Source organism: Schistocerca gregaria, chromosome 2, assembly GCF_023897955.1.
Source record: "Schistocerca gregaria isolate iqSchGreg1 chromosome 2, iqSchGreg1.2, whole genome shotgun sequence".
Taxonomy (NCBI): domain Eukaryota; kingdom Metazoa; phylum Arthropoda; class Insecta; order Orthoptera; family Acrididae; genus Schistocerca; species Schistocerca gregaria.
The window spans coordinates 254143300-254168493 of NC_064921.1; positions in this window are offsets into that span (position 1 = coordinate 254143300).

Sequence of the window (25194 nt, forward strand, 5' to 3'; positions counted from 1 at the left end):
ATTATGGCTCGGAGGAACCCTGACAGCAACGTCACCCTGTTGAAGAATGCTTTTCGTGCAGCCACAGGACGTCATCTTATGACTCAAATTGTGCACAATAGGCTGCATGATATGCAACTTCAATCCCGACCTCCAGGGCGAGGTCCATCTTTGCAACCACGACACCATGCAGCGCGGTACAGATGGACCCAACAACATACTGAATGGACCTCTGAGGACTGGCATCACATTCTCTTCACTGATGAGTGGCGCACATACCTTCAACCACACAATCGTCGAAAACGTGTCTGGAGGCAACCCGGTCAGGCTGAACGCCTTAGACACGCTGTGCAGCGAGTGCAGCAAGGTGGAGGTTCCCTGCTGTTTTGTGATGGCATTATGTTCGTCCGAAGTACGCCGCTGCTGGTCATGGAAGGCTCCGTAGTTGCTGTACGATACGTAAATGCCATCCTCCGACCAATAGTGCAACCATATCGGCAGCGTATTGGCGAGGCATTCATGGACGACAGTTCGCGCCCCCATCGTGCACATCTTGTGAATAACTTCTTTCAGGATAACGGCATCGCTCGACTAGAGTGGCCAGCATGTTCTCCAGACATGAACACTATCGAAAATGCCTGGGCTAGATTGAAAAGGGCTGTTTATGGATGACGTGACCCACCAACCACTCTGAGGTTTTGGTCAATCTGGGCCCACAGTGCCTTGATGAACCTGTGGATAGTATGCCATGATGAATACAGACATGCTTCAATGCAAGTGGACGTGCTACCGGGTATTAGAGGCACCGGTGTGTACAGCAGTCTGGAGTACCACCTCCGAAGGTCTCGCTGTGCTGTCGTAGAACATGCAATATGTGGTTTTCATGAGCAATAAAAAGGGTGGAAATGATGTTTATGTTGATCTCTATTCCAGTTTTCTGTCCCGGAACGGAGGTGATGCAAAACTTTTTTTGATGTGTGTATTTCGCTGAGTCAAGATTAAAGCATGTTGTCGTTGTGGTCTTCAGTCCTGAGACTGGTTTTATGCAGCTCTCCATGTTACTCTGTACTGTGCAAGCTTCTTCATCTCCCAATACGTACTGCAGCCTACATCCTTCTGAATCTGTTTAGTGTAATCATCTCTTGGTCTCCCTCTACGATTTTTACCCTCCAATCTGCCCTCCAATACTACATTGGTGATCCCTTGATGCCTCGGAACATGTCCTGCCAACCGATCCCTTCTTCTTGACAAGTCGTGCCACAAACTCCTCCCCAATCCTATTCAGTACTTCCTCATTAGTTACGTGATCTGCCCATCTAATCTTCAGCATATGTGGGGTAATATCAGCCAACATTATAACTCACCATCTCCTCCTGCTCCACTCCCTTCCCCAAAATGCAGTCAGGCCAATGGTATTCAGTTATTCTTTAAGAATCTGTGTAAATGAAATTCCGATCTATCCTATCTTTGCCCCACTCATTAGTATCAACCATGCATTTGGAGTAATAGTATGGCACATACATTGTCAGCAATACTTTCTCAGTTATGAATGCCTATTTGATTCACTAAACTATTACTGCCTGATTAGCATTATATTCTCCACTGTGTGATAGCTATATTAACATTATCAGCAGAGGGTGACAAACGTTTTATGTTTAAAGAGGCAGTTGATACACCAATACGAGGCTTACTGTAATGTTGAGTATTATCAGCAGAAGAAGACAAACGTTTCGTACTGCAAGAGGAAGTTAATGCCTTAGCTATAGCGTTTGACTGACTTTGTAAGTGGATAATTGATAGCTTAGAAACCACTGTTTCTTACCTATATGAATGTACATTACTATTGTTCAGTATGTTTCAACAGTTCTTATTGCTAGTTTGATGTATCAACAAATGTACTTGCTGGTGGGCGGTATTTACATCATGCTGCTATGCTAAATGCATTCCAAACAAGGGAAGATGTATGGATGAATAGTGAACTAGATGAACTGCTTTATATGAGCGTAAGATCTCGTCATTACCAACATCGTGGTAATTGTATTTTTCATTTTGGTGATTCTTTAACCTGTAAGTTGGATCGGCCGCGAAGGCTGTGTAGGTTTCGAAATGTTACAGGACTAGTTTTTGTGTGCAAAGTTCGAATTTTCATTTACAATCAGAGATCTGTAATTATACGTGCATATTATGATAGACAACTTAAGTGTGTTTGAGTCTGTTTTGTTCTCGAATTTGTTGCTTATTTCGATAAACAATTTTGTTTTGGTACATTGCTTGTGTTTTTGAGATATCGACACCATTGCCTTTGGCCATGTTTAATGTGTTTGGTCAGTGTTTGTGTCGGTCTTGTAGGTTTCTACAGGTATTTGGTGCACTGCAATTATATTTTTTTGCTTTGTTTCAGTAATTTATTGTGAAAACGTTTTAGAGGGTATTGGCATCATGGTTCTGATTGATAATTGCAGCCTTTCTAGAAAATTATTTTACGCTTTACTTTCATTAGGACTAAATTTGTAATAAAAAGTAAGAATTGCCAATCAGTGAAACCGACTGTATTTTTCAAATATAGGAAAAATACATTATCTTCTTCCCCCCAAAATTGGCGTTTTTAAGGTGAAAAATTACTGAAAAATTTGTGAAAATGCCAGTTGATTTTAGTTCTATGAACTACCAGAAACATTGCCTTACAATGAATTCCCAGCACCCTTTCCATCTTTTATACATGGAGACACAATTGTGTGTGTGTGTGTGTGTGTGTGTGTGTGTGTGTGTGTTTTGCCCATGTGTTTTATGTGTAAATACCACAGAGATAAATGTTATATTTTTGACACATTATTGCAGACATTTTAGACATTGAATTACGATTATGATGCGTGACAAGGATCACAGACAAATTTGGATGTGGAAATAGTGAATTGGATGGTACATTGTGTCTTGCACCAAGTACAGGTCAAAAAATGGAAATGCCATCTCCCTGAGTAGGATGTAAATCGTTTAGTCACATGTGTTTCCTAACAATTTGGACTCGGAAACAGCATTGGAACACCTACTTTGAGAGCTCACCGCCGTATTTTATTTACCAATTTTGACAAAGATGTTTTTGTGAATGTTGCTGCCCATTTTCGTAATTTTTTAGATAAATCGTTTTGAATGAGACTCGAAAAATTTAGATCTTTTACACTCTTTTGTTATGGCCAAGATGGCGCTTACATACTGATTGACTGAATCGCAGATGAGCTACAAATGTATTATTTTTTCCTTGTATACTGTGAATGCAAAAAAATAAAATACCTTTACTTCCTGGTGTTGCCTTTTTAGTAGCCAGTACTGTGGACAGAGGACACTATATGTCTCTTATTCTTCTTTGGCTATACACGATGTTACTTCATATTCTGTGGATTGAGCATAAAATACAATACTGTGTTCTGTTACTGAAATATTCATCGGGATTTGTCGCCCAATGGTTAGAAATCCCGGAAGGAAGTTTTGTTTTGTAGACTGCATAAAAGGCCAAGTTGAGTGCAATTCGGATCGCTTGTCTGCGCAAGGGTCTTGCTTGTGCTATTTAGCTTATGACTATATGATGTTTTGCTGTACGTTTGGGTACAGTGGATTGTAACTACATATTTCTCTTTTTATTATTACTTGTCTCTGTCACGGCCAGCAGTGTCTGCAGAAGAAATGGTTTAGTATTTTATCCACCCTTAGCAACTGCAAATAATAAACAACCAGTTGCATAAAAGAAATTTAATTTCTTTATAGGTTTTAGTCACTTGATGCCCTTCTTTTTGTTGCTGAAACCCTCGAATTATGCGCTAGGTCTAACTTTCTGAAGAAAGATACTAAATCCTCGAAACTTGTAAAGAAATTAAATTTCTTTTATGTTACTGCTGCTTATTACTCCTTTATAGAAGATGTGGTATTCAATTTTTCCATAACTAAGCACACACGAGCTGTTTCTCGTTTGCGTGATTGCTCATTAATTTTTACGCATTAACCGTTCGTGATGCGGATGATTTGTTGAGAAATTTCATTTCCTACTCTGCTCATTTAGATAATTACTGATAATTTACGTAATTTTAGTAATGGATTTACAGTGAAATTCTCTGGGAAAATACCAGGTCTGTCAGTTCTACTTCCAACTCATGAACTTGAATAGCGAGAGCCTTAATTTACAAATCAGCGGCGGGAATGGCTGCGTCTGTCGCCGTGGTGCGGCTGCTGGCGACACTGGCGCTTTTGGAGGGCAGTGGCTGCCTTTCGCTTCGCAGTGACACAGTGGCTGAGACTGTGCTTTCGCTCCACGAGCGGCTCCACTTCAGCTGTGTCTATATTGTACGCTCTCAGCAGGAAACAGGTAACACTATGTCATAATAGAAAAGTAACTGATATGTTTGTAGAAACGTCTGTCCTTTAATTAATATGTCATTGCCCATAGCTATGTCTCAAAGGACAGTTCCAGTTTCAAAACACCGCAGAGAGAGAACCGCTGCTCAGAATGATGTCAAAATTGAACAGCTCATTACTGATGCGGGGGATACGCCACTGCACAAATAAATTTAACGAAAATTTGACGAAAAGATGGCGCTGTAAGCGTCAGAATATGCACACAAACAGACGAGCGGCGCAGGTCTGTTGCTGAGGTTGCCTCCGAGACGCCCAACATGAAGGGTCGCGAGCTGCTGGTAAAGTTGTTTCACAAGAACGGTGACTGTGCGCCAGCAGCCCTGCAGAAGTTCCGGACAGTCACGGGTATGAAAAAAGTCATTGGTCCGATGTCTGCTAAGGGACTGAAGAGAATGAATACAAAATTCGAAAAGATAGGTTCTTTTCAACTGCATCGGGAGGAAAGCAGTTGACCCGACGTCTGTCGAAGATGTGGCCACAGCATTGCAGTGCACGGGGAATTTCCTAGTGTTGGACATGCGTGCGAGCACCCTGAATAAAACCCTACGAAACATCGTGCATTGCTGCCAACACAAAATCACCCATATTCAGGAGTTGTTTCCTGCTGACTTGCCAGCAATACAAACATTCGTTCAAGAATTTCTTTCTCATGTGGAAGTTGACAATGAAAGGCCATGGAACATTCTGTGGACAGGCGAAGCCCATTTCCAACTCCAAGGACGTGTCAGTACACAGACTTGCAGAATATGGGCAATGGAAAATCAGCACGCGCATCAACTGGTACCTCTTAATTCTGCAAAGCTGACTTTGTGGTCCTGTTTGGTGACATCGTTTATCGTACTGTCGTAGTTTTTCGAGGAGCTGAGTCGTGTGCCTCCTGTTACCTGTACCGCCGCTGGTAAACGGTATGAGTCTTTTGCGCACCAACGTCATTCCAATTCTTCAATAGCGTGGACGTACAGGTAAGATGATTTTTTCCAAGATGGCGCTCTTCCGCACATTGCACAGCCAGTGAAGCGCCTGCTGCAGAGGCGTTTCGGAAATGTTAGGGTTATCAGTCGTCATATCCATACACCCTGGCCGTCCAGATCACCTGATCCTAATCCGCGTGGCTCCTGGCTGTGGGATTATCAGCAGATGTGTTAAGTGCTCCAATTACGGATGTAGCTGAATGTAAAGTACGCATTGCGCAACGCATTCTGAACATTACCCCAGTGACACTCCGATCTGAAGTGGAACATGCCCTTTTTCTGTTTCAACTTGTGGCTGAAAACTGTGGATTGCATATTGAACACGTCTTGCACCAGTCTCATGGCAGTTAGAGACCGTTGTAGTTTTGGTTTTTAAACGGTTTCTGGTCTCATGACAATTAAAAACCGATGTTTGGATCCGGTTTGGTACTACCTTCCCTGTTGGACAGGTTCACCTAACAAATAGTACCACAACTGTTCATTTCCAAATTTGTATAGTCGTGCACACTGAATAGTGCATTCGGGAGGGTGGCGGTTCAATCCCGTCTCCAGCCATCCTGATTTAGGTTTTCCGTGATTACCCTAAATCGTTTCAGACAAATACCGGGATGGTTCCTTTGAAAGAGCACGGCCGATTTCCTTCTCAGTCCTTCCCTAACCCGAGCTTGCGCTCCGTCTCTAATGACCTCGTTGTCGACGGGACGTTAAACACTAACCACCACCACCACCACCACAACTGAATAGTGCAGATGGTGTAATGTGCAACTCAAATCATAGCCATCGTATAGCAACTCATCTGTCATTTGTAGCCAATCCCATTTACATTAAGACGCAAAAGGCACCATCTATTAATAAAATTTTCTTTAAATTGTTTTCTTCCGTGGCGTTTCCCCCCGAGTCAACAATATACTGTTTAAATTTGACGCCATCCTGAGCAGCGGTTTTTTTCTACAGCGTTTTTAAACTGGAACTTTGATTATGGAAGCCCTGTATTTCATCTTTCAATGAAATGTCCGACTGAGATGATCACAAGTTTCTTCATCAGAGATGGACAGCTTCCTCGACTTTTGACATTGTTAGCCAGAAAAGACGGAGTCGTGCTATATCAGAGAGAGAAACTCGAAACATTTGTCTCTGAGCGGAAGGATATAGAGGAAACGTAGTTCGAATTTGGAAATATATTTGACCATGCTATCGATAGATTCACTTAAGCACCAAAGAAAACAGTATGGACATGCGTATTCAAAAACAGACATATCTAAACAGGCACAATACAGTGCCGTGGTCGGCAAGCCTGTACAAGACAAGTGTCTGGTGGAACTGTTAGATCGATTAGTACTGCTACAATGGCAGGTTATCAAGCTTTAAGTGAGACTGAACGTGGTGTTACAGGCGGCGCACGAACGATGGGACACAGCATTTCCGAGATAGCGAGAAGTGTGGATTTTCCCGTACGACCATTCTACGCGTAATACGTGAATATCAGGAATCAGGTAAAACATCAAATCTCCGACATCGCTACAGCCGGGAACAGATCCTCCAAGAACGGAACCAACGACAGCTGAAGAGAATCGTTCAACGTGACAGAAGTGCAACCCTTCCGCAAATTGCTGCAGATTTCAGTGCTGGGCCATCAACAAGAGTCAGCGTGCGAGCCATTAAACGAAACATCATCGATATGGGCTTTCAGAGCCGAAGAGCCAATCGTGTGCCCTTGATGACCGCTTGAAAGAAAGCTTTGCCCCTCGCCTGGGCCCGTCAACACCGACTTTCGACTGTTGATGTCTGGAAACATGTTGCCTGGTTCGACGAGTCTCGTTTCAAATCGTATCGAGTGGATGGACGTGTACGGGTATGGAGACAACCTTAATGAATCCATGTATCCTGCATGCCAGCAAGGGACTGTTCGAGCTGGTGGAGGCTCTGTAATGGTGTGCGGCTGGTGCACTTGGAGTGACATGGGACCCTCGACATGTCTAGATACCACTCTGACGGGTGACACTTATGTAAGCATCGTGCATGATCACCTGCATCCGTTCATGTCCAATGTGCATTCCGACGGATTTGGACAATTCCGGCAGGGCAATGCGACATCTTATAGGTTCATAATTGCTACAGAGTGGCTCCATGGAAACTATTCTGAGTTTAAACACTTCTGCTTGCCACCAAACACCCCAGACATGAACACTATTGAGCATATCTGAGATGCCTCGCAACGTACTGTTCAGACGAGATCTACACCCCCTGGTACTCTTACGGATTTATGGACAGCCCTGCACGATTCATCGTGTCAATAACCTTCAGCACTGCTTCAGACATTGGTCGTATCTATGTCGTGTGTCGGGGCTCGCGGGAGCCCTACACGATATTACGCAAGTGTACCAGTTTGTTTTGCTCTTTAGTGCCTGTACCTAGTAGAACAGTTCTGCGTTTACATACTTACCCTGCCACCTCTGTGAAGTGCAAGGTAGAGGGTTCTTAGCATGGTACCACATATCAGGGATTGTTCCTGTTCCAAGAATGTACGGAGAGTGGGAAGAACGATTACTGAAGTTGCTCTGTAAGCGCTGTAATAATTTTATTTTCTAGAATCTTCACTTACTGTTGGCCCTTGAAACATTGTAAGTAGGTTTTTGCAGAACGATGTGCGCCTACCTTAAAAAGTCTGGCAGTCTTGGTTTTTCAACTTTTCCGTGACGCTATTACATGCATCACCATGCATGACCATTTGTGTTGCCATTCTTTGCATAATTTCAGTATCTCCTGTTAGTCATATCTGGTATGAGTCCCAAATATTTGAGCAACATAATAAACTTGGCCGCACAAGTCGTTTGTGAGACTGATTGGAGTTTCACTGTGTCCTGCTAATAAACCGAAGTCTGCTGGCTGACTTATCTGCTGTTGAGCCTATTTGATAATTCCATTTCAAACCATTACAAATCGTTGTTGTTGTGGTCTTCAGTCCTGAGACTGGTTTGATGCAGCTCTCCACGCTACTCTATCCTGTGCAAGCTTTTTCATCTCCCATATATCCTTCTGAATCTGCTTAGTGTATTCATCTCTTGGTCTCCCACTACGAATTTTACCCTCCACGCTGCCCTCCAATACTAAACTGGTGATCCCTTGATACCTCAGAACATGTCCTACCAACCGATCCCTTCTTCTAGTCAAGTTGTGCCACAAACTTCTCTTCTGCCCAATCCTATTTAATACTTCCTCATTAGTTATGTGATCTACCCATCTAATCTTTAGCATTCTTCTGTAGCACCACATTTCGAAAGCTTCTATTCTCTTCTTGTCCAAACTATTTATCGTCCATGTTTCACTTCCATACATGGCTACAGTCCATACAAATACTTTCAGAAACGTTACACTCAGATAATTTAAGACTGATTATAACTGTGAATTTTTATCAGTTTTGTCACAGGGGCACTACTTTTCTGAAGATTTACAACAAGTTTCTAAACATTGTACCACTTTGATATCTTGTTAAGACTTGACTCGATATTGTGCGGACTTTCTACACAATACACTGTCCAGAGGCACACTGGAAGTTATTTCTATTTCTGTCGATGATTCCCGACACAAGACAACATGCTGCGTCCTCCCTATCAAGTCACAAAATTCGCTTGATACCCCATACTATCGTACTTTCTATAGAAAGCGTGCGCATGCTACTGAGTCAAACGCCTTTGGGACATCAAGAAATGCTGCATATACCCAACTGCCTCGATTTATGGCTTTCAGCTTTCCAATCAAAAAGAGCGCCAGTTGCGTTTCACATTACTGATGTCTTCGGAATCCATGTTGCCTGATATGGAAGAGATAATTTTGTTTAAGACACCTCATTATTTTTGGGCTTATAATACGTTTTAAGACTCTAGAAAAGACAGAAGTAAATGAGATTAGATGCTACTTTTGTGGATCAGCTCTTATATCCATCTTGTAGATGCTTTTCTTCGAGTCACCCGGGTACGATTTTTTGTTCAGGGTATCAACGACATACTGCGGTTAAAACAGGAGCTAACTCGGTTACAAATCCTGTATAGAACCTGACAGGTATCCCATCAGGTCCTGTAGCATTGTTTACTTTCAGTGATAAAAGTGTCTTCTTCTTCCTCTGCATCTTTTCGAAGCAGTGAAACCTTGCACCCCTATTTTCCGGCTACTTTATTCTGTTTATTGTGTTGTTGGAGCAGCTAGCTATTCGTGCAACCTTCTTAAACACAGCTGTCAATGAGACTTTTGTTTCCTTGTTTGTAGCTTCTAATCAAAATTTAATGTTATTGCGTACACTTCCACTTTCCTGATGATGAACGTCCCTGCACCTACGGTGCACAGAGACTGCAGTACCGTGCTATGTAGTAAACGGATAGCAGAGAGAACAGTCCAAGTGTACATGTCAGTAGGCGGCAGTCAGCTGAGGCGGCCGCCGCTTTGGTACAGCCGGGTGCATTCGCCAAACTCTCACGTCGAGAACGCGTTTCTGCACATGGGTCACCTTTTCTTTGCACAGCTTCTACGAGATGTAGGCTGTACGACCCTGTACAGCTGAGTGAACAATGCGTCTGTCCTCTAGGGTGTTAGTAGTGTCATGGCATTGATATCCTGCTTGGCACTGAATGTGAACTTCTTTCAAATGGCTCTGAGCACTATGGGACTTAACTTCTGTGGTCATCAGTCCCCTAGAACTACTTAAACCTAACTACTTAAACCTAACTAACCTAAGGACATCACACACATCCATGCCCGAGGCAGAATTCGAACCTGCGACCGTAGCGGTCGTGCGGTTCCAGACTGTAGCGCCTAGAACCGCTCGGCCAGTGAACTTCTTAACTGAGCCATTTTGTATCCCCATGGCAGTCATACCTTTTTTTCTGTTTTAGTAAATTATTATTTTGTAAGAGCAAGTATAATAAAATGTTTTCCAGCACATGGCAGGGATGACACAGCAACCAGTAATATATCATGAAGAAACAAACAGTCAGTCTTGGTCGCAGTGATGTGTTTATTACTTATTTACCAAGACCGACTGTTCGCTTTTTCAGCAAATATGATAGCATGACTACAAAGTGAGTAGTTAAAGACTAAAAAAATAGGCATGTAGATGAATGTCATAATGATTGAAGTTTGGAGGAATAAGTTTAATAAGTCAGTTTTCTTTGTAAAGCAAATATCTGTCTTTGTCGGACATACTCCACTTTTCGCTTCATTCTTTACCGTTCCTCCTCCTAGCCTCAACCTGTTAAGATGCGCGTACTAACACAAGTCTCCTCACGTGTATAAATCCCTCAGTTTTGTTTAAACATTGTGTACTGTTATGTTATTTTGTACCACTAACACTGCTTTATACGTTATTTACAAGTTTTACAGTGGAAGTGTGGGTGAATTATTGTAGAAAATGGTTCAATTGGCTCTAAGCTTAATATCTGAGATCATCAGTCCCCTAAACATAGAACCACTCAAACTTAACTAACCTAAGGACATCACACACATCCATGCCCTAGGCAGGATTCGAACCTGCGACCACAGCAGCAGTGCGGTTTTGGACTGAAGCGCCTAGAAACTCTCGGCCACAACGGCCGGCTAGTTATTGTAGAAACGGAAGTAACCAGCTTGGGCGATATCTGCTTAGCTGGTATTGTGGCCATCTCAGTGATAAAACTGCAAATTACTTAACACTTGCGTGTCATATTATTAACCAAGTCCGACTGTCCACCTCAAACAAAATAGGCATACGTAAGATATTCCAAACTTTTAGTCTTGATAAACCAGGAACCAAGCCGATTATTTCTAACGAGTAGAGACTCATGTCTCATAGGGAGTTATTGTGTAGACTTGTCAGCTCGACTCACCCCCTGTAAAGGGAAAGTTAAAAATTCCAACATGTGCTGATGGAAGTCTGATCCTCCTTACATGAGTGGCAGTGTCTTCTCACAAACAGCCAGTGTTCATTTGCCATTTATGAATGAACATCCTCTTCCATAATCTTTCCTTATTTCCAGAATGTAGGTCGCATTTCTCTTACTTACATCTGCAATTCGTCTGAAATGTTTGTCACTTGCATGTCTTATAGATGTCATATATTCCATGGCCACGTCTGATGCATTCCACTTTCATGAGGTGCAATTTTAATGACCAGCTATGTGGATATTCGTCCAGCTCCGTAGCTAAGAGGTCAGAGTGTCTGACTGTTATACAGATGACTTGCCTTCAATTTTCAGTACTGCCAGGGATTTTTTCTTGGTGGGAGGTTAGAATGTGGTGAACTCAACTTGTTGATGGTAGATACGGAGCTACTTGAGTGAGACGCTGTAGTCATCGCTGAGGGCCTGGATTTTGTGCTGGAAGTGAATCGACACTTCTAGCCTTTCAGGATAATTCATGACTCCCTTTGGGGTTACAGAAAACGACTAAGTGGAAACTACAATACATACAGAGAAAGACACATGTCAATGGATAGAGCATCTTACCAAGTTTTGATTTTTAATGCGCACACTTTCTGAGAGCACCACTGGGGATATTGGTGTCAGACCATATAAACACATAATCTGATCCGTATTGTTGCCTCTATACAAGCAGCCCAATGACCAGATATCCAAAGCGAGCTGCTGTTGCGCCTTTTAGGCACACAAGGGATGTCCGTAATGCACTGCAACCCAAGTATTATTCTGACGTGTTGTCGTCTGCCACTTAACAAACGGGGCCCGTATTAGGCACATGTACTGAGAGTCACAATCTTGCAAAGATGCTTTATACACAAGTATGTTTCTATTTTCTAAGATAACGGATTTAACCTGTACAGAAAATCGTTATGCACCTGACGTCATCGCCGGCTGGAGTGACCGAGCGGCTCTAGACGCTACAGTCTGGAACCGGACGACTGCTACAGTCGCAGGTTCGAATCCTGCCTCGGGCATGGATGTATGCGATGTCCTTAGGTTAGTTAGGTTTAAGTAGTTGTAAGTTCTAGGAGACTGATGACCTCAGAAGTTAAGTCCCATAGTGCTCAGAACCATTTGAACCAACCTGATTTCATCATGATCCCTGACCAACTGTAATCTGACCATGTGCGAGGTATGTCACTCTAGACAGCATCTGTCTCGAACATGGGGGCCACTGAAACGTACTGTGCTGTGGCTAGCCTCGTGTTTGTTTCTTTTTCACTCAGCGTATGATAGCTCTAACTAATGAGTAATTTGTGATGTATTTGCAAACGAGAGGTATTATCCATGGGTGTGCTTGATGGTTATAGAGGATTTGCTTTATTTTATTTTAACTGTAAAATAGATGTTGAACTTATTCTTCTGGTAGTTAGTGGGGAGTGAAGTTATGGCCCTTACAGTTTTCGCTTGCCTCGTTTGCCCTCAGCAGGCGAGGTGGGTGACTGGACACGCACGACTGCTGTGAACACTGGCCACCCGAGTCCCTGGGGCAGCCACCTCTCTCCCATTCACTGCGGCGGAGGGCGGCGTGTGTCTTTGACAGGATTAACAACGCTCACAGAAGAAAGCGCTTTTGTGATGAGTTCACTGAACTCACCCAGCCCTTGCGGCAAGTGGCGAATATGAATATGGAGTTTTCTCCGAAGGAAGCAGGGCACCGAGCAAATGCCTGTCACTTTAAGCGTTCAGAGGCTCAGTGTTTTCAGTTACTCACTGCCGTATGCGGATTCCGCAGTTTGACAGTACATCCAACACTTCTATGCATGTGATATTTCAACAGTTTTGTACACTGCATATAACTATTTTGTAAGTGAAACTTCACATTAATGCTTAGACATTTCCACACACTACGGACTTTGGCCATAAATTTACATACTGATTTTTTCTATGTATCACAATTATTCGTTACTGTGTCTCTGCTCACTGCTTTTTCCACCTACACATTTCGTGGATTTGTCTTCTGTTTTTTAAAACGTCCTGACCTTCTCCTGTCGCTACTTTAGCGTCCAGATTGTTAGACACTTAAAATACACTTTTCACACACAGTTTCTACACTGTACGTGTGAAGAGTCCATTATAAGCACTTTCAGTTTTACGTTATGTAGCACACATTATACATCCCTTACTATCAAACTCTTTATCTTCCAGGAGAATTCATGTAGCCAGTGTCCCCTCACGCAGAAATTTCGACCAATTGGTCACCTGGACTATTCAGTTCAGTATATTTAACCATCATAGTTGCTCTCAACACTAATTCATTCTCTAGTGTTTACTTTGCTTTTGATAACAGGATGCGAGCACATTATTCCCAAGTATCTAACGTGTGAAGGATTTATACCTTCCACCGTAATGGAAGTTTAATTTCAATACTTATTTTTGACTGTTCTGTTATTATGGTTATTCTAAAATTATGGTGGCCATACGTAGCCAGGTGCAGAATCACTCCGTCTTTAGGCCACGAGTAGCCTACCGGGACCATCCGACCGCCGTGTCATCCTCCGAGGAGGATGCGGATAGGGGGGGGGGGGGGGCGTGGCGTGCAGACTTTTAAAAATCAGGTACAGGCCGTCCTAGACATAGAAAAAGAAGCGACCAAATGCTCATTCTTTCTCGTTAGGTACTTAGCGTTACCCTGTACTTTGGGTTTGGATACGTTGCGTGAGAGGAACGTGAAGATCGACCTCTCTCGTGCGACATGCACCTTGAGAAACCACAATAAAGTTATTGAACTAGCACTCTTAAAGACTGCTGTTACATATAACAATTACTGTCGGCAGGTTCAGGTAGATATCTCCGACCCAAATGTACGGCACGTAGAAAATGACTTCTACAGGAGGGTTTACAATAAGATCGTCCATGATACCGAATCTGAAAGAAAAGAAACAAGACAAGATATTGAAGCTAAGAAGTCAGAATCGAGTTACCTCGACAGTAACCAAAAGAGTACACCTCGTAAACAAGTATAGTCTGGTACTCTCCGAGAAACCTGGTGTAACAAGTCGATTACTTATGACATGCAAATTAAACTGCATGTTACGTTTTGTCGCACCACGTATTCTGTGCCAGGGGCTAAAAAGTAAGTCGTATTTAAAGAAATTCAACAAATGCTTAAACAGCAGATAATAGAACATTCATTGTCGCTATGCAGCAGCCCTCTGCTCCCAATCGTGAAAGGAGATGGAAGAATGTAGTTAGTGCTGGATGCCCGAGACATTAAACAAATCATTATGCCTGTAAGAACCCGACCTGAGAATATTTATAATAATCTATCACGTGAATCGACTGGTTTGATATTGGTTTATGATTTGTAGGCTCACATTGGTCACCTAGGACTTGCCAAAACATAACATCCGTCATGTGGTATGTTAATAATCCGATGTGGACCTGTATGTAACAGTTGCCACTTTTTGTTAATCTTTTTTATACTTGAGGCTTTTGGGTATGTCGTCAGTAATACTAAATCTTCCACCTGATTCTTATGTTCCTTGTTTAACCGTTTGTTGTGTTTCCGCTGTCTTGGCTCAGCTTCTTTTTTCAGCATCACCCAGACTTGTTGTAATATTTCCTCCTGCGACACATGTCTGGCTATTCTAGGGAGTGGTTTTATACGGTTATCAAGCATAACTGTTGCTGTCATGATTTTGGTCGGTGTTTACCCAGTCGATTCACGTGATAGATTATTATAAATATTCTCAGGTCGGGTTCTTACAGGCATAATGATTTGTTTAATGTCTCGGGCATCCAGCACTAACTACATTCTTCCATCTCCTTTCACGATTGGGAGCAGAGGGCTGCTGCATAGCGACAATGAATGTTCTATTATCTGCTGTTTAAGCATTTGTTGAATTTCTTTAAATACGACTTACTTTTTAGCCCCTGGCACAGAATACGTGGTGCGACAAAACGTAACATGCAGTTTAATTTGCATGTCATAAGTTTATCGATTTATTACACCAGGTTTCTCGGAGAGTACCTGACTATACTTGTTTACTCTTTTGGTTACTGTCGAGGTAACTCGATTCTGACGCCTTAGCTTCAATATCTTGTCTTGTTTCTTTTCTTTCAGATTCGGTATCATGGACTATCTTATTGTAAACCCTCCTGTAGAAGTCATTTTCTACGTGCCGTACATTTGGGTCGGAGATATCTACCTGAACCTGCCGACAGTAATTATTATATGTAACGGCAGTCTTTAAGAGTGCTAGTTCAATAACTTTATTGTGGTTTCTCAAGGTGCATGTCGCACGAGAGAGGTCGATCTTCACGTTCCTCTCACGCAACGTATCCAAACCCAAAATACAGGGTAACCCTAAGTACCTAACGAGCAAGAATGAGCATTTCGTTGCTTCTTTTTTCTATGTCTAAGACGGCCTGTACCTGATTTGTAATAGTCTGCACGCCACGCCTCCCCCCCTATCCGCATCCTCCTCGGAGGATGACACGGCGGTCGGATGGTCCCGGTAGGGTAGTCGTGGCCTAAAGACGGAGTGATTCTGCACCTGGCTACGTATGGCCACCATAATTTTACAGTTTTGCAGTGGGAAAAATTGGAAGTTTCTTAACATGGTCTACCCATTTATAAAATTCATGATCCATAACAGTAGCACTTGCTTCGGTATCAGTAATGACGCTTCCGGGTATTTCGTTTATATGAGCCTTAAAAGCAGCTGTGTCTGTCTCTGTTCAGCAATTAATTTTTCCCTGAGTTTTTCACCTTCATTATATCTCAAAATGAATGCTTGCACACTTAGCCTGCCTTCACCCTGTGCCATACCGACCGTGTGTGGAAGGCCTACATAGGTAGGCTGTCCGACCACTTCCACAACGCGTACTGTTTCATTTTGTTTGTGTTGTTGCTGTTTTGGCACATTTTGCGGTTGTAGTGCCCAATGCTGCTGCGTAGGTAGTGGCGGCGGCATTCGTATAACGTTTATGTTATTCACTGGCACGTTCTGGTAGGTGGAAGCGTGACGTGTCTGCCAATATGCAGTGCCCGATTTGTTCCACTGCTCATTTGCAGTTCGTATATTTTTGTTAGCAAAGGAAGTGTTAAAACTTCCTTCGTCCCTCTGTTTCCTATTAAAATCTTCGATTCCGTTTTTATTCCAGGAACGGTTACTACAAGGGGCGTTTGAACAGTCCGTGCAAAGTCCGAGAGATGCCCCACCGGCGCGTATCGAGATCATGTTTAGTTAGTAGCATCTTTGGAAAGAACGTACACCAAGTTTCAGCCATATTGGTCTCTTTCTTCGTGTTTGGCATTCTCTGAATCAAGGAAGTCGAGTGATTGTCAGAAAATAGACGATAAAGAATTTCGTGTGGCCATTAAACATTACTTGATGAAAGGCAAAACGCCTCAGGATCCTAAAGAGAAGCTTGAAACGTTACGGTGAGTCTGCACCTTCGATTAGAACAGTTTATCAGTAGCTTCAAAATTTTCGGAGTGGCCATAGGAGCACAACTGATGCTGAACGTTCAGGACGCCCTGTGGAGGTTACGACTCCAGATATCATTGTTAAAATCCATGATGACAGAAGGGTTAAGGTGCGTGAGATTTATAGTGCTGTGGGTATCTCGAATGAACGGGTACATAATATTTTGCATAAAAATTTGGTCACGAGAAAGCTATCTGCAAGATGGTTTCCACTATTGCTCACGCTTGACCAAAAATGGAATCGTATGAAGTGTTGCAAGGATGGTTTGCATCTGCTCAGGAAGAATCCGCAGGACTTCAAGCTCCGTTTCGTCACTGTGAATGAAACATGGACGCATTACTATACTCCTGGGACCAAACAACAATCTAAATAATGGGTTACCAAGGGAGAATCTGCATAAAAAAAGGCGAAGACTATTCCTTCGGCCGGAAAGGTTATGGCGAGTGTCTTTTGAGATTTGCAAGGGATAATCCTCATCGACTATCTGGAAAAGGGTAAAACTATTACAGGTGCATATTATTCATCGTTACTGTACCGTTTGAAAACCGAGCTGCAAGAAAAACGCTGGTGACTGGACCACAAAGAAGTCCTTTTCTATCACAACAATGTACCAGGACACATCTCAGCAGTTGTGGTCGCAAAATTAATGGAAATAGGATTCTTACGCGTTTCACATCACCCCTATTCTCCAGACTTGAGTCCCTCGGACTAATATTTGTCCCCCAATTTGAAGAAATGGCTGAGGGACATTGATTTTATTTAAATGAGGAGATGATTGCAGAAAGTAATAGCTGTTTTGCAGTCTTGGGCAATTCCTATTATTCGGAAGGAATCAACAAATTAGAACAGCGTTGGACGAAGTGTATAAGCCTAAAAGAAGACTATGTCGAAAAATAAAAAAGTTTACCCCAAACACGTAAGTAGTTATAATTTTTGCACGGACTTTTCAAACGCCCCTCGTGGAACCATTGTATTTGTAGCCCGCCGAACCACTGTGACTATTCTGTTTGTTGTTACTGTGGTCGTCGTGGTAATCACTTTCTATATTCTGTCCACCTTTTCTGGGACTGTTTCCATTAGGATTTCATTGCTTATTGTTACTACTGTTCGATCCTGGCCCACCGTTGCCAAATTCGTTTTGCCTGGCATCTTCTTGTATTAAATCCAATGAATCTATGGTGGCCATAAATACACTCCTGAAAATTGAAATAAGAACACCGTAAATTCATTGTCCCAGGAAGGGGAAACTTCATTGACACATTCCTGGAGTCAGATACATCACATGATCACACTGACAGAACCACAGGCACATAGACACAGGCAACAGAGCATGCACAATGTCGGCACTAGTACAGTGTAAATCCACCTTTCGCAGCAATGCAGGCTGCAATTCTCCCATGGAGACGATCGTAGAGATGCTGGATGTAGTCCTGTGGAACGGCGTACCATGCCTTTGCCACCTGGCGCCTCAGTTGGACCAGCGTTCGTGCTGGACGTGCAGACCGCGTGAGACGACGCTTCATCCAGTCCCAAACATGCTCATTGGGGGACATATCCGGAGATCTTGCTGGCCAGGGTAGTTGACTTACACCTTCTAGAGCACGTTGGGTGGTACGGGATACATGCGGACGTGCATTGTCCTGTTGGAACAGTAAGTTCCCTTGCCGGTCTAGGAATGGTAGAACGATGGGTTCGATGACGGTTTGGATGTACCGTGCACTATTCAGTGTCCCCTCGACGATCACCAGAGGTGTACGGCCAGTGTAGGAGATCGCTCCCCACACCATGATGCCGGGTGTTGGCCCTGTGTGCCTAGGTCGTATGCAGTCCTGATTGTGGCGCTCACCTGTACGGCGCCAAACACCCATACGACCATCATTGGCACCAAGGCAGAAGCGACTCTCATCCCTGAAGACGAAACGTCTCCATTCGTCCCTCCATTCACACCTGTCGCGACACCACTGGAGGCGGGCTGCACGATGTTGGGGCGTGAGCGGAAGACGGCCTAACGGTGTGCGGGACCGTAGCCCTGCTTGATGGAGACGGTTGCGAATGGTCCTCGCCGATACCCCAGGAGCAACAGTGTCCCTAATTTGCTGGGAAGTGGCGGTGCGGTCCCCTACGGCACTGTGTAGGATCCTACGGTCTTGGCGTGCATCCGTGCATCGCTGCGGTCCGGTCCCAGGTCGACGGGCACGTGCACCTTCCGCCGACCACTGGCGACAACATCGATGTACTGTGGAGACCTCACGCCCCACGTGTTGAGCAATTCGGCGGTACGTCCACCCGGCCTCCCGCATGCCCACTATACGCCCTCGCTCAAAGTCCGTCAACTGCACATACGGTTCACGTCCACGCTGTCGCGGCATGCTACCAGTGTTAAAGACTGCGATGGAGCTCCGTATGCCACGGCAAACTGGCTGACAATGACGGCGGCGGTGCACAAATGCTGCGCAGCTAGCGCCATTCGACGGCCAACACCGCTGTTCCTGGTGTGTCCGCTGTGCCGTGCGTGTGATCATTGCTTGTACAGCCCTCTCGCAGTGTCCGGAGCAAGTATGGTGGGTCTGACACACCGGTGTCAATGTGTTCTTTTTTCCATTTCCAGGAGTGTAGTTCGAGGTCCGTATAGGGCACATGAACAACTTTCTCTCTGATTGAAATTGGTAACTTGCCCTTTAATATGCGCAATACATCTCTCGGAAGCATGGGTTCATCCAAGTATCGTATCTTATTTAAATATCTCTCGAAGTATTTTCGAAGATTACCTTGCCGAGGTTTGAAAGGCTCGGGGCTATACACCTGCTATCTGAGTCGTTCTTGTACACATGATTACCAGAAGCGAGCTAAAAACAGCTTCTCAAAGTCTGAGTATACCTGGCAATTGTCTGCAGCCATCATTGCCCAGAGAGCTGCGTCTCCGTTTATAAAAGAAATCACACATTGTGTTCTCTGTTTCTCCGTCCACGAAAGAGGTAAAACGTTTAAAACTATTGATAAATGTCACTGGGTGGACTGAAATTCGTTCCTCAGTGAATATTTGGACTGCCTGTGCTTAATAAGCGACTCTTCATGTTTTACCTGTGCGGCGGTGGGCACTTCTCCCAAAGCTGTCGCACCAACAATACTCCCATAACTGCACGGGCTATACAGCTTGGCATTATCGCAAGCCAACCGCTCACCGTTCGACATATTCAAAGGTATGTTTCCGTTCCTGATACAAACGTGTGATAGGCTGTCATGTTCCCTACGACCCTCAGAGGGCCATAGACACGGGTTCACAGGTAGATGCCGTGTTTCTTGACTTCCGCAAGGCGCTCAATACAGTTCCCCACAGTCGTTTAATGAACAACGTAAGAGCATATGGACTATCAGACCAATTGTGTGATTGGATTGAGGAGTTCCTAGATAACAGAACGCAGCATGTCGTTATCAATGGAGAGAAGTCTTCCGAAGTAAGAGTGATTTCACGTGTGCCGCAGGGGAGTGTCATAGAAACGTTGCTATTCACAATATACATAAATGACCTGGTAGATGACATCGGAAGTCCACTTAGCCTTTTTGCAGATGATGCTGTGGTGTATCGAGAGGTTGCAACAATGGAAAATTGTACTGAAATGCAGGAGGATCTGCAGCGAATTGACGCATGGTGCACGGAATGGCAATTGAATCTCAATGTAGACAAGTGTAATGTGCTGCGAATACATAGAAAGATAGGTCCCTTATCATTTAGGTACAAAATAGCAGGTCAGCAACTGGAAGCAGTTAATTTCATAAATTATCTGGGAGTACGCATTAGGAGTGATTTAAAGTGGAATGATCATATAAAGTTGATCGTCGGTAAAGCAGATGCCAGACTGAGATTCATTGGAAGAATCCTAAGGAAATGCAATCCGAAAACAAAGGAAGTAGGTTACAGTACGCTTGTTAGCCCACTGCTTGAATACTCCTCAGCAGTGTGGGATCCGTACCAGATAGGGTTGATAGAAGAAATAGAGAAGATCCAACGGAGAGCAGCGCGCTTTGTTACAGGATCATTTAGTAATCGCGAAAGCGTTACGGAGATGATAGATAAACTCCAGTGGAAGACTCTGCAGGAGAGACGCTCAGTAGCTCGGTACGGGCTTTTGTTAAAGTTTCGAGAACATACCTTCACCGAAGAGTCCAGCAGTATATTGCTCCCTCCTAAGTATATCTCGCAAAGAGACCATGAGAATAAAATCAGTGAGATTAGAGCCCACACAGAAGCATACCGACAATCTTTCTTTACACGAACAATACGAGACTGGAATAGAAGGGAGAACCGATAGAGGTACTCAGGGTACCCTCCGCCACACACCGTCAGGTGGCTTGCGGATTATGAATGTAGATGTAGATGTAGACCACTTTCCGTTTCTAAAGCAGAAGTGCGCTGCTGCATATCACTTAGTTCAGTGTTTATGGCTCTCACACTCAGCACCTATATTTGATCTCAGCAACGAATTCGATATGTCTTCTATTTTTATTTCTACACCGTCAGCTATTTGATCTAGATTTTTAGCCAGCGATTTCATCTGATCCTCCAGTGGTTGTTGCGCTCTGTCAAGTTCGGTCACCTTCTCATCAAGTTTCTGGACTTCCGTTGGAATACCTTTTCTTTGTACTACCAAACCGGAAGCTTGTTCCCGCAGACCATCTATTTCTCCCTTAAGATGTGAGACGATGACTATCTCGTTCATCTAAAATCAGGTTTAGTCGACCGACTAAACGTTCATCGCATTCCACTTGTCTTTTCTGCTTTTTCTCTTTCCTCCCTCAATAAGTATTCTGCGGTTGCTATAGTTTTAAATTGATTAATTACCGATTTTTCCTTTTCCGCACGCTCTACTTGTAATATACTCTTTCTCTTGAGCTATAAGAGCCTTTCCTCTTCCGAGACGCTCCTGTTTTTCGCGTTTCTCTCTTTTCCGTTCATTCAACTCGAGATTTGCCAGCAACACGGCTAGAAAATCATTCGTCGGTGCTGTCTATGGTAACACATCAGCTGTATCTACAACTGATGTTCTTTTGTTTTAGTCGTCAGCTGAGCTGACGCCTGTCTGTTGTTCCAGCTGTTGGCTGCTAGCAGCAAGCAATATTTACTTTACATTGCTCTGTTCAATTTCCAAATTGTGGATTACTGAAACAGGTTCTTTATTGGTCTCTCTTGTGCCGTCCATGCCTAGTTTGCTCTCTCTGTGGGTCTTAACCATACTTATATTAACAATGTTACCTCCAAAAGACACAAAAATACGCCACTCAGTCTTACACAAAAAATACAGTATGCGCACAATGATACCCTATATCCTAACCAACTCACACAGAAAAATTCAGTCGTAACTCTTTGGCAAGAAAAATAAAAATTACTCTTGAATTTAACTTTTACACGATGTGTAGCCACACAGCTGATTGTGTAGCTTCTGACACAACATATCTGTGTAAATTGAAAGAATGTGTCTACCCTTGCATGTTAGCACTGTAATAAAACAAACACCTTTTTAAAACTTATGTAGCCGGTTGCACTAATCTAAGTACCCAATTGTCACACTTTATTTAATCAGTAAGCACTCTGCATAGCCCCCAGTTACCTAATGATTCTAATACTGAACTTAGGAGCTCATGCAATCGCATCCTTACCTTGGTAAGTAATCTCTGTTACTCGTCGCTCCGTCTCAAGGCTGCGACGTCTATTTTGTAGAATAGTATTGTGGCAGCTGCAATCTATCCCAGTCCAGCAGCTTGGGTTATTTATTTTCCGTGCTCAGTAATGGATTGTAGTAGTTATAAGTACATCGAACGGAACATTTACAGAATTACACACTTTACAAAATTGTTGTTATACATGTTGTTGTTGTTGTTGTTGCGTTCCTCAGTCCTGAGACTGGTCTGATGCAGCTCTCCATGCTACTTGTGCAAGCTTCTCCATCTCCCAGTACGTACTGCAACCTACATCCTTCTGAATCTGCTTAGTGTATTCATCTCTTGGTCTCTCTGTACGATTTTTGCCCTCCACGCTGCCCTCCATTACCAAATTGGTGATCGGTTGATGCCTCAGAACATGTCCTACCAACCGATACCTTCTTCTAGTAAAGTTGTGCCACAAACTTCTCTTCTCCCCAATCCTATTCAATACTTCCTCATTAGTTATGTGATCTACCCATCTAATCTTCAGCATTCTTCTGTAGCACCACATTTCGAAAGCTTCTATTCTCTTCTTGTCCAATCTATTTATCGTCCATGTTTCACTTCCATACATGGCTACACTTCATACAAATACTTTCAGAAATGACTTCCTGACACTTAAATCTATACTCGATGTTAACAAATTTCTCTTCCTCAGAAACGCTTTTCTTGCCATTGCCAGTCTACATTTTATATCCTCTCTACTTCGACCATCATCAGTTATTTTGCTTCCCAAATAGCAAAACTCCTTTACTATTTTAAGTGTCTCATTTCCTAATCTAATTCCCTCAGCATTAATTCGACTACATTCCATTATCCTCGTTTTGCTTTTGTTGATGTTCATCTTATATCCTCCTTTCAAGACACTGTCCATTTCATTCGACTGCTCTTCCAAGTCCTTTGCTGTCTCTGACAGAACTACAAAGTCATTGGCCAACCTCAGAGTTTTTATTTCTTCTCCATGGATTTCAATACCTACTCCGAATTTTTCTTTTGTTTCCTTCACTGCTTGCTCAATATACAGACTGAATAACATCGGGGATAGGCTACAACACTGTCGTATTCCCTTCCCAACCACTGCTTCCCTTTCATGTCCCTCGACTCTTATAACTGTCATCTGGTTTCTGTACAAATTGTAAATAGCCATCCGCTCCCTGTATTTTACCCCTGCCACCTTTAGAATTTGAAAGAGAGTATTCCAGTCAACATTTGCAAAAGCTTTCTCTAAGTCTACAAATGCTAGAAACGTAGATTTGCCTTTCCTTAACCTTTTTCTAAGTCGTAAGGGTAGTTTTGCCTCACGTGTTCCAGTGTTTCTACGGAATCCAAACTGATCTTCCCCGTCGTCGGCTTCTACTAGTTTTTCCATTCCTCTGTAAAGAATTCGTGTTAGTATTTTGCAGCTGTGGCTTATTAAACTGATTGTTCGGTAATTTTCACATCTGTCAACACCTGCTTTCTTTGGGATTGGAATTATTATATTCTTCTTAAATTCTGAGGGTATTTCGCCTGTTTCATACATCTTGCTTACCAGATGGTAGAGTTTTGTCAGGACTGGCTCTCGCAAGGCCGTCAGTAGTTCCAATGAAATGTTGTCTACTCCGGGCGCCTTGTTTCGACTCAGATCTTTCAGTGCTCTGTCAAACTCTTCACGCAATATCATATCTCCCATTTCATCTTCATCTGAATCCTCTTCCATTTCCATAATATTGTCCTCAAGTACATAGCCCTTGCATAGACCCTCTATACACTCCTTCCACCTTTCTGCTTTCCCTTCTTTGCTTAGAACTGGGTTTCCATCTGAGCTCTTGATGTTCATACAAGTGGTTCTCTTATCTCCAAAGGTCTCTTTAATTTTCCTGTAGGCAGTATCTATCTTACCCCTAGTGAGATCAGCCTCTATATCCTTACATTTGTCCTCTAGCCATCCCTGCTTAGCCATTTTGCAGTTCCTGTCGATCTCATTTTTGAGACGTTTGTGTTCCTTTTTGCCTGCTTCATTTACTGCATTTTTATATTTTCTCCTTTCATCAATTAAATTCAATATTTCTTCTGTTACCCAAGGATTTCTACTAGCCATCGTCTATTTACCTACTTGATCCTCTGCTGCCTTCACTACTTCATCCCTCAAAGCTACCCATTCTTTTTCTACTGTATTTCTTTCCCCATTCCTGTCAATTGTTCTCTTATGCTCTCCCTGAAACTCCGTACAACCTCTGGTTCTTTCAGGTTATTCAGGTCCCATCTCCTTAATTTCCGACATTTTTGCAGTTTCTTCAGTTTTAATCTACAGGTCATAACCAATAGATTGTGGCCAGAGTTCACATCTGCCCCTGTAAATGTCTTACAATTTAAAACCTGGTTCCTAAATCTCTGTCTTACAATTATATAATCTATCTGATACCTTTTAGTATCTCCAGGGTTGTTCCATGTATACAACCTTCTTTCATGATTCTTACACCAAGTGTTAGCTATGATTAAGTTGTGCTCTGTGCAAAATTCTACCAGGCGACATCATCTTTCATTTCTTAGCCCCAGTCCATATTCACCTACTACTTTTCCTTCTCTCCCTTTTCTTACACTCGAATTCCAGTCACTCATGACTATTAAATTTTCGTCTCCCTTCAGTATCTGAATAATTTCTTTTATTTCATCATACATTTCTTCGATTTCTTCGTCATCTGCAGAGCTAGTTGGCATATAAACGTGTACTACTGTAGTACGTGTGGGCTTCGTATCTATCTTCGCCACAATAATGCG